The sequence below is a fragment of the Oncorhynchus masou genome, chromosome 33 (assembly GCF_036934945.1).
Source record: "Oncorhynchus masou masou isolate Uvic2021 chromosome 33, UVic_Omas_1.1, whole genome shotgun sequence".
NCBI lineage: Eukaryota > Metazoa > Chordata > Actinopteri > Salmoniformes > Salmonidae > Oncorhynchus > Oncorhynchus masou.
Window position 1 is genome coordinate 18,227,210 of NC_088244.1, and position 18,128 is coordinate 18,245,337.

General features: G+C 45.9%; 1 pseudogene; it reads left to right on the plus strand.

Moving 5' to 3' along the window:
- Nucleotides 1-17,550, plus strand: part of LOC135527938 (prickle-like protein 2) — a 61,302-nt pseudogene extending 43,752 nt beyond the window's left edge.
- The last annotated feature ends 578 nt before the right edge of the window (nt 17,551-18,128 follow it).

The window sequence follows — 18,128 nt, forward strand, 5'->3', positions numbered from 1 at the left end:
TCAGGAAGGCCAGAATCCAGTTGCAGAGGGGGGTGTTTAGTCCCAGTGTCCTTGCTTAGGTTTGAGCTATTTGGGCACTATGGTGTTGAACGCTGAGCTGTGTCAATGAACACCATTCTTACATAGGTGTTCCTTTAGTCCACGTGGGAAAGGGCAGAGTGAAGTGTGTGATTGAGATTGCGTCATCTGTGGATCTGTTGGGGCGGTATGCGAATTGGTATCACTTCATGGCTAATGACGTGAGTGCTACAGGGCGGTAGTCATTTAGGCAGGTTACCTTCGCTTTCTTGGGCACAGGGACTATGGTGGTCTGCTTGAAACTTGTATTTCTCTCAGCGAGAGGTTGAAAATGTCTGTAAAGACACTTGCCAGTTGCTTTGCGCATGATCCTGAGTACACGTCCTAGTAATCCGTCTGGTCAGTGGCTTGTGGATTTTGACCTGTTTAAAGGTCTTGCTCACATCTGCTACTGACAGCGTGATCACACAGTCGTCCAGAACAGCTGGTGCTCTCATGCATGCTTCTGTGTTGCTTGCCTCGAAGCAAGCATAAAATACATTTAGCTCGTCTGGTAGGCTCGCGTCACTTGGAAGCTCGCGGCTGGGTTTCCCTTTGTTTCCCGATGTTGGGACAGTGAATAGCTAATGTCCCCCAGACTGTTTATAATGTTTGTATACTCTTTGATAGTTTTTGCTATTATATATTTTGAGTTGCTTTTATTAAAAAAACAAAAACAAAAAAACAAACATAATTTCTCGCATTCTAGGACATAATGGACTATGTGGGCAAGTTATGCAACTGCTGATGTTTTTGTGGCTGCAAATAGAATCAATCACCATTTTGTTTCTCATTGTTGAACATGAGATGAGAAAAGAGATACTGATCAGTGTTTAGAGATGATCATTACAGAGTTTTTGCTCATAACCTTCACAGATGAAGGATGTGTATAGTATAGATACAGTGCATTAGGAAAGTATTCAGACTTTTTCTTATGTTACAGCCTTATTCTAAAGTGGATTAAATTCATTTATATCCTATAATGATGAAGCAAAAACAGACCCATTGCTGTGAGACTTGAAATTGAGGTGCTGTCATGCCTTGACCTTAGAGAGCCGTTCTATTTCTCTATTTGGTTAGGTCAGGGTGTGATTTGGGTGGGCATTCTATGTTTTCTATTTCTTCATTTTTGGCCTAGTGTGGTGCCCAATAAGAGGCAGCTGTCTATCGTTGTCTCTGATTGGGAATCATGCTTAGGCAGCCTTTTCCCACCTAATGTTGTGGGTAATTATTTATTTTCTGTGAATGATTGTGTGCGCCATGGTTGCGTCACGTTCGGTTTCTGTTTACCTGTTTTTTTGTGAATGTTTCACTTTTATTAAAGATGTGGAATTACATGCACGCTGCGCCTTGGCTCATTTATGACAGGAAGTTCGAAGACAGTGAACGTGACAGAATCACCCACCACAAAAAGACCCATCAGCGTGCACCAACTTGGAGGACGAGCTTGACCGGGGAGGAGATTATGGCAGGGGACAAGACCTTGTCATGGAAGCAGGCGGAGGCAGCGAAGTTAGGTCATCAACAGAAGCCCGAGAGGCAGCTCCAAAAAAAATGTTTTGGGGGGCACACGGGGAGATTGGCATAGTTAGGGTTTAGACCTGAGCCAACTCCCGTGCTTACCGTGAGGAGCATGTGACCGGTCAGGCACTGTGTTATGCAGTGATGCGCACTGTGTCTCCAGAGAGCATTCACAGGCCAGTGCGCTCTGTGCCAGTGCCCCGCATTTGCCGGGCGGAAGTGGGCATCCAGCCAGGACGGGATGTGCCAGCTCTACGCTCGAGACCTCCAGTGCGCCTCCACGGCCCAGTGTATCCGGTGCCTGCTCCACACACCAGGCTTCCAGTGCATCTCCCCAGTCCGGTGAGACCTGTTCCGGTTCCACGTACCAGGCCTCCAGTATGTCTCCCCAGCCTGGTAAGCTCTGTGACAGCTCCACGCACCAGGCTTCCAGTACGTATCCTCAGTCTGGTGAGACCTGTTCCGGATCCACATACGAAGCCTCTAGTGATATATCCATGGCACGAAGCCTCCATTAATGATCCATGGCCCGGAGCCTGTAGTGATGATCCATGGCACGAAGCCTCCAGTGATGATCCATGGCCGGAACCTGCAGTAAAAATCCAGGGTACGGAGCCTCTTGTGACGGACCCCAGTCCGGAGCCTCCAACGACGGTCCCTAGTCCGGAGCCTCCAGCGATGGTCCCCAGTCCGGAGCCTCCAGCAATGGTCTCCAGTCCAGAGCCTCCAACGATGGTCCACAGTCCGGAGCCTCCAGCGACGGTCCACAGTCCGGAGCCTCCAGCGACAGTCCACAGTCTGGTACGGAGCCTCCAGCAACGGTCCCCAGTCTGGTCCACAGCCTGCAGCGACAGTCCGTAGTCCGGAGTCTCCAGCGGCGGTCCGCAGTCCGGAGTCTCCAGCGGCGGTCCACAGTCCGGAGTCTCCAGCGGCGGTCCGCAGTCCGGAGTCTCCAGCGGGGGTTCCCAATCCAGAGCCTCCGTCGATGATCCACGGTCCGGCTCTTCCGGAAACGATCCACGGTCCGGAGTCTCCGGCGGCGGTCCGCAGTCCGGAGTCTCCAGCGGGGGTTCCCAATCCAGAGCCTCCGGCGATGATGCACGGTCCGGTTCTTCCGGAAACGATCCACGGTCCAGAGTCTCCTGCAACGATCCATGGTCCGGTTCCAAGGTTCCGCAGAGGGATCAGCATGCGGAGTGGTGGCTACGTCACGAACAGGAGCCGCCACCGAGGATAGATGCCCACCCGGACCCTCCCCTATAGAGTCAGGTTTTGTGGCTGGAGTCCGCACCTTTGGGGGGGTACTGTCACACCCTGACCTTAGAGAGCCGTTTTATTTCTCTATTTGGTTAGGTCAGGGTGTGATTTGGCTGGGCATTCTATGTTTTCTATTTCTTTGTTTTTGGCCGAGTGTGGTTCCCAATCAGAGCCAGCTGTCTATCGTTGTCTCTAATTGGGAATCATACTTAGGCAGTCTTTTTCCCACCTAATGTTATTATTATTTATTTTCTGTGTGCGACACGGTTGCGTCAAGTTCGGTTTCTGTTTACCTGTTTTTTTTGTGAAGGTTTCACTTATATTAAAGATGTGGAATTAAATGCACGCTGCGCCTTGGCTCATTTATGACAGGGAGTTTGAAGACAGTGCACCATGTTTTCATTGCACCATGTTTTCATTGATCATCCTTGAGATGTTTCTACAACTTGATTGGCGTCTACTCCTCAGTAAAAGGCACATGACAGCCCGCTTGGAGTTTGCCAAAAGGCACGTAAAGACTCTCAGGCCATGAGAAACAAGATTCTCTGGTCTGATGAAACCAAGATTTAACTTTTTGGCCTAAATGCCAAACATCACGCCTGAAGGAAATGAGGCACCATCCCTATGGTGAAGCATGGTGGTGGCAGTATCATGCTCTGGGGATGTTTTTCAGTGGCAGGGACTGGGAGACTAGTCATTATCAGGGGAAAGATGAACAGAGAATAGTACAGAGAGATCCTCGATGAAAACCTGTACCAAAGTACTCAGGACCTCAGACTGGGGCAAAGGTTCACATTCCAACAAGACAACGACCCTAAGCACACAGCAAATACAGCACAGGAGTGGCTTCGGAATGTCTTGAGTGGCCCAGCCAGAGCCTGGACTTGAACTCAATCGAACATCTCTGGAGAGACCTGAAAATAGCTGTACAGCAACGCTTCCCATCCAACATGACAGAGCTTGAGAGGATCTGCAGAGAAGAATGGGAGAAACTCCCCAAATACAGATGTGCTAAGCTTGTAGCGTCATACCCATGATGACTCGATGCGATAATCGCTGCCAAAGGTGCTTCATCAAAGTACTAAGTAAAGGATCGGAATACGTATGTAAATGTGATATTTAAGAGAAACATGTCATGTGTTTTATTATAACGGCAGTGTGACATGGGGAACGCACAACAGCGGCATATGATTGGTTGAGAACTGTCAGTGAAGAAGTAATGGACCCTTGGTTAGGTGTTCAGTGCTTCAGACGAGCACTTCTTCTCATGTTCGTTTTTAGATAAAGAAGAGGCTCTTTCTCCCTCCCTCCCTCCCTCCCTCCCTCCCTCCCTCCCTCCCTCCCTCCCTCCCTCCCTCCCTCCCTCCCTCCCTCCCTCCCTCCCTCCCTCCCTCCCTCCTTCTTTCTCTCATGCACACTCACACAGAGACTGTCAGATCCACATGAGGATGGAAGGATGAGGACGGAGGGAGGTGAAGCATGACACATTAAAAAAATTACATTTATTTCAGCAATGATTTGACAGATCACTATAACTCTCTCTCTCTCTCTATCAATCTCAAATCAATTCAATTTCAATTTAAGGGGCTTTATTGGCATGGGAAACATATGTTTACATTGCCAAAGCAAGTGTAATAGATAAACAATAACAAATTTACAGTAAATATTACACTCACAAAAGAAACATTTCAAACATCTTATTATGTATATATACAGTGTTGTAATAATGTGCAAATAGTTAAAGTACAAAAGGGAAAATAAATAAATATAAATATAGGTTGTATTTACAATGATGTTTGTTCTTCACTGGTTGCCATTTTCTTGTGGCAACAGGTCACACATATTGCTGCTGTGATTAAACACTGTGGTGTTTCACCCAATAGATATGGGATTTCATCAAAATTAGATTTTTTTTAATGCTTTTTAGGTCTGTGTAATCTGAGGGAAATACAGTGCCTTGCGAAAGTATTTGGCCCCCTTGAACTTTGCGACCTTTTGCCACATTTCAGGCTTCAAACATAAAGATATAAAAATGTATTTTTTTGTGAAGAATCAACAACAAGTGGGACACAATCATGAAGTGGAATGACATTTATTGGATATTTCAAACTTTTTTAACCAATCAAAAACTGAAAAATTGAGCGTGCAAAATTATTCAGCCCCTTTACTTTCAGTGCAGCAAACTCTCTCCAGAAGTTCAGTGAGGATCTCTGAATGATCCAATGTTGACCTAAATGACTAATGATGATAAATACAATCCACCTGTGTGTAATCAAGTCTCCGTATAAATGCACCTGCACTGTGATAGTCTCAGAGGTCCGTTAAAAGCGCAGAGAGCATCATGAAGAACAAGGAACACACCAGGCAGGTCCGAGATACTGTTGTGAAGAAGTTTAAAGCCGGATTTGGATACAAAAAGATTTCCCAAGCTTTAAACATCCCAAGGAGCACTGTGCAAGCGATAATATTGAAATGGAAGGAGTATCAGACCACTGCAAATCTAACAAGACCTGGCCGTCCCTCTAAACTTTCAGCTCATACAAGGTGAAGACTGATCAGAGATGCAGCCAAGAGGCCCATGATCACTCTGGATGAACTACAGAGATCTACAGCTGAGGTGGGAGACTCTGTCCATAGGACAACAATCAGTCGTATATTGCACAAATCTGGCCTTTATGGAAGAGTGGCAAGAAGAAAGCCATTTCTTAAAGATATCCATAAAAAGTGTCGTTTAAAGTTTGCCACAAGCCACCTGGGAAACACACCAAACATGTGGAAGAAGATGCTCTGGTCAGATGAAGCCAAAATTGAACTTTTTGCCAACAATGCAAAACGTTATGTTTGGCGTAAAAGCAACACAGCTCATCACCCTGAACACACCATACCCACTGTCAAACATGGTGGTGGCAGCATCATGGTTTGGGCCTGCTTTTCTTCAGCAGGGACAGGGAAGATGGTTAAAATTGATGGGATGATGGATGGAGCCAAATACAGGACCATTCTGGAAGAAAACCTGATGGAGTCTGCAAAAGACCAGAGACTGGGACAGAGATTTGTCTTCCAACAAGACAATGATCCAAAACATAAAGCAAAATCTACAATGGAATGGTTCAAAAATAAACATATCCAGGTGTTAGAATGGTCAAGTCAAAGTCCAGACCTGAATCCAATCGAGAATCTGTGGAAAGAACTGAAAACTACTGTTCACATATGCTCTCCATCCAACCTCACTGAGCTTGAGCTGTTTTGCAAGGAGGAATGGGAAAAAAATTCAGTCTCTCGATGTGCAAAACTGATAGAGACATAGCCCAAGCGACTTACAGCTGTAATCGCAGCAAAAGGTGGCGCTACAAAGTATTAACTTAAGGGGGCTGAATAATTTTGCACGCCCAATTTTTCAGTTTTTGATTTGTTAAAAAAGTTTGAAATATCCAATAAATGTCGTTCCACTTCATGATTGTGTCCCACTTGTTGTTGATTCTTCACAAAAAAATACAGTTTTATATCTTTATGTTTGAAGCCTGAAATGTGGCAAAAGGTCACAAAGTTCAAGGGGGCTGAATACTTTCGCAAGGCACTGTATGTGTCTCTAATATGGTCATACATTTGGCAGGATGTTAGTAAGTGCGGCTCAGTTTCCACCTCATTTTGTGGACAGTGTGCATATAGCCTGTCCTCTTGAGTGCTAGGTCTGCCTTCGTCTGCCTTTCTCAGTAGCAAGGCTATGCTTACTGAGTCTATACATAGTCAAATATTTCCTTCATTCTGAGTCAGTCACAGTGGTCAGGCATTTTGCCCATGTGTACTCTCTGTTCAGGGTCAAATAGCGTGGTAGTTTGCAGTTTTTTTGTAAATTCTTTCCAATGTGTCAGGTATTATTTCCAATATGTCTGCATGCATTATTTAGTGTTTTATGTTGTACACAGAGGATATTTTTGCAGAATTCTGCATGCAGACTCAATTTGGTGTTCGTCCCGTTTTGTAAATTCTTGGTTGGTAATCGGATCCAAGACCTCACAACCATAAAGGGTAATGGAGTCTATAACTAATTCAAGCATTTTTTGCCAGATCCTAATTGGTATGTCGAATTTTATGTTCCTTTTGATAGCATAGAAGGCCCTTCTTGCCATATCTCTCAGGTTGTTCACAGCTTTGTGGAAGTTACCTGTGGCGCTGATGTTTAGGCCGAGGTATGTATAGTTTTTTATGGGCTCTAGGGCAATGGTGTCTAGATGGAATTTGTATTTGTGGTCCTAGTAAATGGATCTTTTTTGGAATACTGTTTTTGTCTTACTGAGATTTACTCTCAGGGCCCAAGTCTGACAGAATCTGTGCAGAAGATAAAGGTGCTGCTGTAGGCCATCCTAGGTTGGTGACAGAAGCACCAGATCATCAGCAAACAGAAACTTCATTTGACTTCAGATTCTAGTAGGGTGAGGCCGGGTGCTGCAGACTGTTCTAGTGCCCTCGCCAATTCGTTGATATATATGTTGAAGAGGGTGGGGCTTAAGCTGCATCCCTGTCTCACCCCCCGGCCCAGTAGAAAGAAATGTGGGTGTTTTTTGCCAATTTTAACCGCACACTTGTTGTTTGTGTACATGGATTTTATAATGTCGTATGTTTTTCCCCCAACACCACTTTCTATCAACTTGTATAGCAGACCCTCATGCCTAACTGAGTCGAAAGCTATTTTGAAATCAACATAGCATGATATGCTTTTGTTTTGGTTTTGTTTGTTTGTCAATTAGAGTGTGCAGGGTGAATACCTGGTCTATTGTATGGTAATTTGGTAAAAAGCCAATTTGACATTTGCTAAGTACATTGTTTTCGCTTAGGAAATGTACGATGTTAATGATAATGCAGAGGATTTTCCCAGGGTTAGTGTTGAACATATCCCACGGTAGTTATTGCTGTCACATTTGTCTCCACTTTTGTGATTTGGGGTGATCAGTCCTTGGTTCCAAATATTGGGGAAGATGCCAGAGCTGAGGATGATGTTAAAGAGTTTAAGTATAGCCAATTGGAATTTGTGGTCTGTATATTTTATCATTTCATTTAGGTTACCGTCAACCCCACAGACCTTCTTGGGTTGGAAGGTCTGTATTTTGTCATGTAGTTCATTCAATGTAATTGGAGAATCCAGTGGGTTCTGGTAGTCTTTAATAGTTGATTCTAAGATTTGTATATGTTTTTGCTGCTTGTTCTTTGCTATAGATTAAAGAGCCAAAATCTATACCTCTCAATCAATCGCTCTCCATTTACAGCATCTCTATTTCTAATTCTCTCTCTCTCTGAAGATGAAGTCGTTTGGAGTTTTGGATGCAGTAGAAAGCATACTACCACCCTTTCATTAAAATTGAGTGATTACCTTCTTCTACAGACAATGAGATGTAGCAGCATTCATCCTCTCTTGATATTTGTCTGATAAACTTTTTCTTAAGCCATAGCAAAACTAAATGTCATGGTGATTATTGACTGAACCTCCTTGAACTTTACAGTATGTAACAAGAGTGGTAATAATGATGCTCCTGGCCAAAGCTGTCATTCATGCGATGCAGATGATGTGTCACTCATATTGGCTATGTGCTCATATTCATTATCAGTGAACTAATGGCACATAATGCATGTTATCTCTGATTGGCTGTGACTGATAGACAAGCCTCTGTTTTTTTCTCTCTCTAGAACGCAGAACTGAACACAAACCAGTGAGAAAAAAAGTGAAAGATCAAATTTGCCTGCCTGTCTCCCTCCAAATTCCTCCACCCCCTTAATGTGTTGCCGGGGCAGATCAGAGGAGTGCGTGATGACAAACCACTCGGCGTAGTGAGAGTGTGTTACATCAAACTCACACACACACTCTCCAGGTCTCCCATGAGGCCTTCTCTCCCTCACTCTCTCTACTCCATACAGTTGTGATGTAACTGATGCACTGTCTGCCTGCTCGGGCCAGGCCAAGAGCTAGCAGCTACATCAACACCAGCTTTACCTAGAACCCTAGAGGAATCAGCAGCGTCCATCTTAGAGCGAGATAAACAACACACCACACTACCTCATGCAGTCTGACTCACTGGCTCACTCCTCAAAGCACAGCGAGGGAGATTAGTTATGTCCTTGTGCTTTCATGGCTTTAGTTATCTCATGTGGCTTTGTGTGTTGTGTAAGAAGCTCAGAAAAGTTGTTGTAGCTATCTGTTAGATCCCAGGTAATGGACGTTCCACAGGGTGTCTGTGTTGTGGTGAGGGAATGTTGTTTTGGATTAATGGTGGACAGATCCTGTTTGAGCCTGATCCGTGACGTGTCAAGTGGTGGGACTGATTTTATTGGAAGTGGATTAGCTACAGTAAACCCATCTTGTTTCTCATATAGACCAACTTACTGTAGGGGCACCTTGCCCTGGCCTTTACCCCTATCACCCACCCATGCTATAAAATGTCCCATTTTCTCCCTAAATGAATTGCTTTCAGTGCCATGTTTCTAGTGACGGCAGGTAGCGATCTGCAGCAGATACCGTCTACTCCTAATCAGTCATGTATTAGTAATGTGTCCAGCTGTTCCACTATCCAGCCAGAGACCCTCCATCCTCTCACTCTCACTCTCTCCCTCTCTATCTCTATTGCCTCTGCATTGATCTCTGCTCATCCTAATTCATATTCTGAATTATGATCAACACTATCTTAGGAGCTCAGCCATATCTGATAAATGGTCACATAACTTAGGTTTGTTGTGTTAGATTTCTGTGTTTGGACTGTATATTAGTTTTGAAAACTATAATGGCACAAACATTTTGTGCATTTGACAGTTTTATTAAAGTCTGAGCCAGTGTGTGTGTTTGTGTGTATGACTCTGTACAATATTTATGCATAATTGGTTATAACAAATTGGTGAAAATGCTTTCATATATCTGCCATAGCCCTGATGTATGGCCCTGGGAAATCTGAAACCGCAGCCTGTAGTGTAGAATACTAATTACTTTCTCTTTCTCTATCTTTCTCTCTCTCCCCTCTATATCTCTCTTTGTTTTCCCTCCCTCCCTCCCTCCCTCCCTCCCTCCCTCCCTCCCTCCCTCCCTCCCTCCCTCCCTCCCTCCCTCCCTCCCTCCCTCCCTCCCTCAACCCCCACTCTGTCTTTCTCTCCCCCTTTCTCCCTCCCTCTCTCTCTCTGCTCTGCTAAAGTAAGACCTGTGTCTACTCTAAGTGTCCCAGTGAGGAGCATGTGGTGAGGGCCATGTCTCTGGAGATGGAGAAGAGTGTCACTAAGTTGATGTATGACTTCCAGGGGAACTCTACCTCTGACGACGACTCAGGCTGCGCACTGGAGGAATACGCCTGGGCGCCCCCTGGTCTCAGCCCTGAGCAGGTACACCATCCACTTTGTACCCCTCTTTTCCCCTTCTTCTTTTCCCCTTCTTCATTTTCCTAGTTATCTGAGAGTGGTGGATTCATTGATTGATGAACAAGCAGCAGAACTGATGGTTAATAGCTTTAAAACTCCCTCTATGGTGTCCTGAATGCCGAGAGAGAGAGAAAGCGAGAGAAAGAGAGAGAGAGAATCAAACCTACCAAGCATAACAAATTAGCTGTCAAACATTTCATGGAAGTGCAAATGTGAAGAAATTACTCAACTGTCACTGTTGAGATGACATGACATGAGCAGAGAGGTCAGAGCCCAACCTAATGACAACCGTGACCAAACCATGAAGATGACCTGAAGGATAATCTGTGGACTGCATCGTCTGAACGACATGAAAGTAATGAAATGATGATGCCTCTTTTGGTTTCAGTGGTGTAATGATGGTGTGTATTATATATTCTAGAATTTTTTGCTGTTTGTTAGATTGCTATGTTTTATTCTATCAGGATTGTCATTCCTAACCCCTCAAATTGGAACAAACTGAAACATAAACTTTCACCACAGAGAGAAAACAGCACAGACATAAAAATGATTAGTTCTTTCCGTTGACGGGAGCTGTCCAGATGAGGGAGAAGTTAGTCCTTTGTTTGTTCTCAGGCTGAAGTAATAATTCCTGCTTGTCTCCACTGTAAAGTGCTGCACAGTGGGACCTGTGATGCAATGCTGCCATGCTCCCTTCCTCCCACCACCCCTTCCTCCATCGCTCCCTCCCTCTCTCCCATCCTTCCTTCCCTTCCCCTTCCGCCGACCCGCCCTCCCTCCAGCCCACCTGCCCTCCCTTCCTTCTTTCCTTTCCCCACCCTCCCTTCCTCCCTCCCTTCAGGAGCTCTGTTAATAGATGACAGGCAGGGCTGATGATAGTTATTTTCTCCAGTTAGCCATCTTGACAGGATTCTGAGGGAGGCTGTGGCCTTTCTCTGAACCTACAGGAGACGAAGGCAATCAAGCCTGCTGGATGATTGTGACCTACAACTAAGTTTAGCATCTGCTGTTGACTTGATGGCTGTTTTCTAGTGGATTGGAAGGCCCTAATTTATTTTCTGCAATGTTAGGTGTGAGCCACACAATGATTTTAGTTTAAATCTGCTCTGTATGTGTCGAGGATTATGTTGCAAATCATTGAGGTGTGACAAAACTTTAATTGTACCATAAGATTGTTGTGTTCTTGAAGAATAATTACCTGAAGCATTTTCCCTCCTTTCTATCATGTGACTTCAGCTCAGCAAGTTTTCCTGAATGCCTATAATTACTTTGATTGTAGCCTACAGGCATTCAGAAATCATAGATACTTTTCTATTTTCCCATCACTATGGGGACTGCGGTAGCTTTGAGGGGGGGCCAGCAACTGGAGGGTTGGCGGTTCAAATCCTACTGTAGACCAGGGCAAAAATCTAGTGGGAGTGAGCTGGCAGCTGGAAGTTTGCTGGCATTGATGTCTCAGGTTGAAGTAATAATTCCTGCTTGTCTCCACGGTAAAGTGCTGCACAAGTGGGACATGTGATGCAATGCTGCCATGCTCCCTTCCTTCCTTCCATGTTCCCTAGAGCAAGGAACGTATTTGTTGGATAAAAAGCAGAAGACAAATTTCCATCATATATGGACTAATAAAGCTAAGTAGAATAAGAGCCTACAATCGGGACTCTACAAAACACTGTCTGCAATGAAAGAGAACATTGCTCTCCAAGGCTGTGTCTGCTGCAGAGCCACAAGAGCCTTTGTTCCAGACACTTCTAGTTCCAGCCGTTGTTCTCAAGGCCAAAGATGATGGAGGACAGAACAATAACCAACACAGCAGAATATAAAGCCCATCATCTATTCATTAAAAACTGCTGCTTTCAGGTTCATCTGGGAGGGTTTTTTAACTTTTGTTTTTAATCGACAGACATTTTACCGTTCAATTTACAGAGATAGTAACGTTTATAATGATAGGTAGGCACATGGCATACTTCAAGAAGGATCAGACTAACCACTCTATCAATCCTGTTATTACAACAACAACAAAAAATGTTGAGTGCAAAAAACAAACATGTACCAAGGCTGTAGAAGATGCTATCATTGTCACTATGCTGAACTAAGACCCTTAGCGTTTTGTGAGACTAAAGCCAGAGTGTTGTGGTTTGTGTCCCTGTCAGGTGCATCAGTACTACGGTTCTCTACCTGAGGACAGGGTGCCGTATGTGAACAGCCCAGGAGAGAAGTACCGCATCAAACAGCTAATTCACCAGCTGCCCCCGCACGACAACGAGGTGACACTAGTTTACCTGATTACCTGTGTCTAGTGACCTTTGACACATTTATGAAGGGATGTCTAATGTTTTTAATATGGGTGACGAAAGAGTGTTTTGGTTTGGTCGTCAGGTCCGATACTGCAACACACTGGACGACGAGGAGAAGAGGGAGCTCAAGCTCTTCAGTAACCAGAGAAAGAGGGACAACCTGGGAAGAGGCAATGTCCGCCCCTTCCCCTTGTCCATCAGTGGGGCCATCTGTGAACAGGTACTCACTGCTGACACAAAACAAACATGACACAAAACCTACAGCACAAAGAGCAGAAACATAGAGGGCACCACTAGGGGATGGTGCAAATGGGATAAAATATGTGCTACAGCAAATCTAATTTATATTTGAAAATAAATTCAGCTTTCTACTCAGATCTGTTCATGTCTAAATGAGATGCTTTCTTTTCCATTGTTTTTGGTTTGATGTCTAATCAGCAGGATTAGCCATAAAAGCCCTTCAGTGATAAGATCATGCACTTTACATTTAGAAACATTGGATTATTCATATCGTAACTGGCATCTTTCTCCCTTCTCTCCCTCCTCCTTCAATCTCCCCTCCTTCTCTCTCCCCCTCCTCCTTCCTTCCCACTCTTTTTCTCTCCCCCGCCTTCTCTCTTCTTCCTCCTTCTCTCCCCCTCCTTCTCTCTACCCCTCCTTCTTCCTTCCCCCTCTGTACATTTATTTTCTCTCTCTCTCTCTCTCTCTCTCTCTCTCTCAGTGTGGGGGCCAGATAAATGGACGGGACATTGTGGTGTTTGCATCACGGGCAGGCCACGGCCTGGTGTGGCACCCTCACTGCTTCGTGTGCTGCATGTGTGAGGAGCTCTTGGTGGACCTCATCTACTTCCACCAAGAAGGGAAGATCTACTGCGGCCGGCACCATGCAGAGAGGCTCAAACCCCGCTGCTGTGCATGTGATGAGGTAAGCACGCCTGGACTCAGAGGGCTGGGGTGGTGGGGGGTCGGCTGGAGCTCAGCGGGAGATGGGGTTTAAGGGGTATGGAGTGTTGAGGGGTGTCACCTTCCACATCTCAGTTATCTGAGGAAGTCTTGCTGGGTTTGATTTTGGATCTATTTGCTTTAGATTCCGGTTTGCTGATGATTGTGATGAATGGTCTCTCTCTCTCTCTCTCTCTCTCTCTCTCTTTGCTTTGCTTTAGATTATCTTTGCTGATGAGTGTACGGAGGCGGAGGGCAGGCATTGGCACATGAAACACTTCTGCTGCTATGAGTGTGAGGCTCCGCTGGGCGGCCAGCGCTACATCATGAAGGATGGACACCCACACTGTTGCAACTGCTTTGAGTCCCTCTACGCAGAGTACTGTGACGCCTGCGGTGAACACATAGGTACACATTGTACACACATTGAGTGTACAAAACATTAGGAACACCTGCTCTTTCCAAGACATAGACTGACCAGATGAATCCAGGTGACAGCTATGATCACTTATTGCTGTCACTTCAATCAGTGCATTTACAAGTCTCTTTCTTTGTTATTGTCAGTTTGTATGTTCAATTAATAAATCATGCTATGATTCTATATTCTTCAAAACGCTCCTCCATCATTTACTTGTACGTCCATCTTCACCTCTGTCACTGCTTCTCTCTTCATTGCTGTCCATCTTCCTCCATCTCTCTTGTTGACATTATATCCATCCCTGCTTTTCTTTTTACCATTTCTTATTCCCTTGACCTATTTTTATCACTTTCTCTCTCTCTGTAGCGTGGTTTCCATCCAATTGGCGACAGATTTTCATGCGAATATTGTAAAATCCTCATAGAAAATATGCACATTTTCCCACCAGTGTTGTTTCCAGTGTGGATAAAAATCATAGTGTGTTGACATAGTGCACACAAAATGAACTTTTTCGTGTTCCGAAAAGAAATCTAAATTTCAATGTGTTTCCATCACATTTTCAACTCTACCAACTCTATTTTTATTTGTCAGATAGCAGTCAAGCATCAATCATCATGTCGCCAGAATAACACCATCGAAATGTATTGTATCACTATGCACTTTCACCACTCTGTAAAGTTCATTATAACTTATTTCATCTGTAGCCTAATAAACTGCATGACTTTCAAATTTGGGATGGAAACGTGGTTAGTGTCTCTTTTTACATGTATCTTCCCCCCTGTTTCAAGTCTCTATGACTGTGTTGTTCCAACACACCATCAGTCTCCCTTTGTCTCTGTTTCTCTACCTCCATTTCTCCATGTCTCAACTAATTTCATTATTGACATGTTTTACTTGTGACGACAACCTAAATGGAGCCATTCAAAGAACCTGTGGTCGTTAAGTGCCAATAGTCATAAAATCTGAGATAAATGTATATTTATTGAGTTTTTTATTTAGTTATTATACAGACCTCATAATCCCAGTTTTGGATAAAATCACAATATCAACCTTCTGGGAAATAAAACGCAGCGTTTGTGCTGTATTTCATTTCTTCTTCCAGTAAATATCATACAAATATTTTGTAGGCTCATGTTTTACAGATTAGCTGAGGCTCTGAGCAGGCTCTTCAGAGACTGTGTGCTTGGCTCAGCTCATTACTGAGGAAAGTTACAGTCTCTCACTATAGATGATGGGTTTCAGCCAGTCAGTTAGACTGACGGTAATGCTGCTGATATACCATATGCCTATGCCAGTGTTCTTTCATCCAAAGACAAGATCAAGCCTCCAATTGTCTGTGATCATTAAGAATCAGTTTGTGATATCCCGAAACTGACACCTTATTAGTAGTAAGCATCATTTCTAATTCTAATGCCAGGATGTGATCCTCTCCCCAGGCATTGACCAGGGCCAAATGACATATGACGGGCAGCACTGGCATGCCACAGAGGAGTGTTTCTGCTGTGCCCGCTGTAAGCGCTCCCTCCTGGGGCGCCCCTTTCTGCCCAAACAGGGACAGATCTACTGCTCACGCTCCTGCAGCGCCGGACAGGTGAACAACCATCATTTAACTGAATATTCTGGTGACACCTGTATGTGTGTTTTCTATGTATTTCAAATATGTAATCAATTCCATCAATCAGGACCCAGAAGAATCTGACTCCTCGGACTCGGCCTTCCAGAGTGCCCGCTCCCGTGAGTCCCGCCACAGCACCAAGATCACAAAACAGGATCACCGAAATACCGAGAAGGAGCGTCGCCAGCCAGCGCCCATGCCTGACCGTCTGTCTGTCGAGGTGGACCCCCTGTCTATCCATATGGACCGTCTGAGCCTTGGCTCCATCCAGACACCCAGCCGAACCCCCAGTCGCACCCCAAGTCGCACCCCTAGTCTCAACCAGGTGTGGATGAGCCGGGACGAACCTTACCCTCCAGCATACGAGGCAGCCTATGAGGGCTCCCCGCGGGACCCTTCTCCAACCCCCACGCCCCTGCTCCTGGGCCCGTGTAACCCCAGGCAGGGCTACAGCCCCAGCCCCAACCTCCACCCCCCAACCCAGAGCTCTGGCAACCCAGGGAAGAGGCCTGAGTCCTGGGTGAAAGAGCAGGGCAACACCAAGCGGACGCCCATGGCGGCATTGAGGGGCCAATCCTTCCAGGACAACTGGATCCACCACAGCCAGGACGAGTTCCGGCCACCTAAGCTGAGGACCCAGATGAGTTTTAACGAGGTGTCCAGCCAAGGCCAGGGCTTCTCAGACAAGAGGAGCATCAGCATGCATGGCTTCCAGAGGGACAGCAGGCCCCCCCTGACCAGGAACGCCATGAGCAACGGCATTAGCTTCACAGAGCCCCTCACCCCTCTGGAACAAACCCCCCGAGGATCCATGGAGTCTCTGGCCCTGTCCAACGCTACAGGTGCTGTGCCCTCTCTCCTGAGTTTAGAAGATAGACAGTAGATATGATCGAATATGATAATATGGATAATGATATGCTCCCAATCAGGTAATAAAGTATCAATAACCTGTCTGTGAATCTTTCCCAGGTAACTCTCTGGATGGAGTCAATAAGCGTCAGGAGCACCTGTCCAGGTTCTCCATGCCAGACCTTAGTAAGGATTCTGGGATGAATGTGTCTGAGAAGAGCAACATGGGGACACTGGGTTCCCCTGTCCAGTTTCGCAGCTCTGAGTCCCTGACCTCCTCTCGGCCGTACAGGAACCTGAATGCGCCCGTGCAGGTGGGGTACCCCCTGGGCTACTGGGACGCCCCCCAGTCTCTGGCCTTTGAGGGTAAAGGTCGTGTGGCCCTGATGGGGAGTAGTGGCAACCTCCGCATGCCCCCCATGATTGAGAGGACACCTCGTCGTCGGCCCAATGAGCCAGAGCCCATACGGCAACAACAACTACCAACACAACCACGGCGACGGAAACACCGCGGCAACGGTAATGATGGAAACGGCAACCACCGCAACAGTGGTCGCCACCACCGGCGCTCTCGACGCTCACGCTCTGACAATGCCCTCCACCTGGCGGCCGACCGGGCAAATCACATGATGGAACCACCACACCGTCGCATTCAGGAGGACTACGACCGTTTCCCCGCAGGCCGCACCGCCCGGGACCTGTTTGGGGTTGGGGGCATGGGTGGTTACAGACAACAGCCTTATAGACCCTGCCCTCGCACCACCTCAGATCTCACCCTGCACAATGCAGCGGGGGCGGGGGGATTCAGCCGCTGGGCCTGGGGGGGCCATACTGTGGTGGAGAGGGGTACGGGGAGGGGGCAGACCCCTGGTGCTCCAGCTGCTCCTCGTCCTCTGAGTCTGAAGAAGATGAGGGGTACTTCCTGGGTGAGCCCATCCCCAGACCTATCCAGCTACGCTACCTCAACAATGAGGAGCTGCGCCACAGATACAGCCCTACAGGAGTGGGAGGGATGGGGGGCCACCATGGACCCATACATGGACCCCTACATGGAGGAAACCACGGGCAGCTGCACGGACAGCTACAAATGCGCCAGAGGAGGAAGAGCAAGAACTGCACCATCTCATAGAGAGTGGAAGGGAAAAAGAGAGAGAAAGGGAGTGGGAGGGAGACAGAGAAAAATTAAGTGAGAGAGAGAGTGTGTGAAAGAGTGTATGTGTATGTGTCAGAGAGAGAGAGAGAGACATATACATTTGATGTGTGTAAGTTATACAACTGGCTCTGTGCGCGGGGGGGGGGGGGGGTTGTGTACACCTACACAGTATGATCTAATCAGAACAGGAAGCCTGCAATGGACCGGCTTCTTACACAACTGCAATGTTTACAATGGTGACTAACGATTGGCACGAGCATCACATTTGTATTGTTAACTGTTTATTATATACAACAAGAAAGGTTACGGCAAATTATAAACTGTGTGTGTGCGTGTGCGTGCGCATGTGAGAGAGATACATCTACAGATACATCCAAGAAATACTGGACTTATTCATAAAATGTACTGCCATAGTAAAACTACTAGCTGTTTTTTCAAACCAGTTAAAACATTTATAGAAATTGGATTCATGCATGCATAATATTCAGTATGTCAACAAGGCATACAATAATACTGCAAATAGTTGCAATTCATGATGGAATTTAGCAACTATTTAGCATTGTTTTCCATCTTGAAACAGACAGGGGACAAATTCACCAAGTCTGTAAAGTTTAATGAATGCTCCCATAT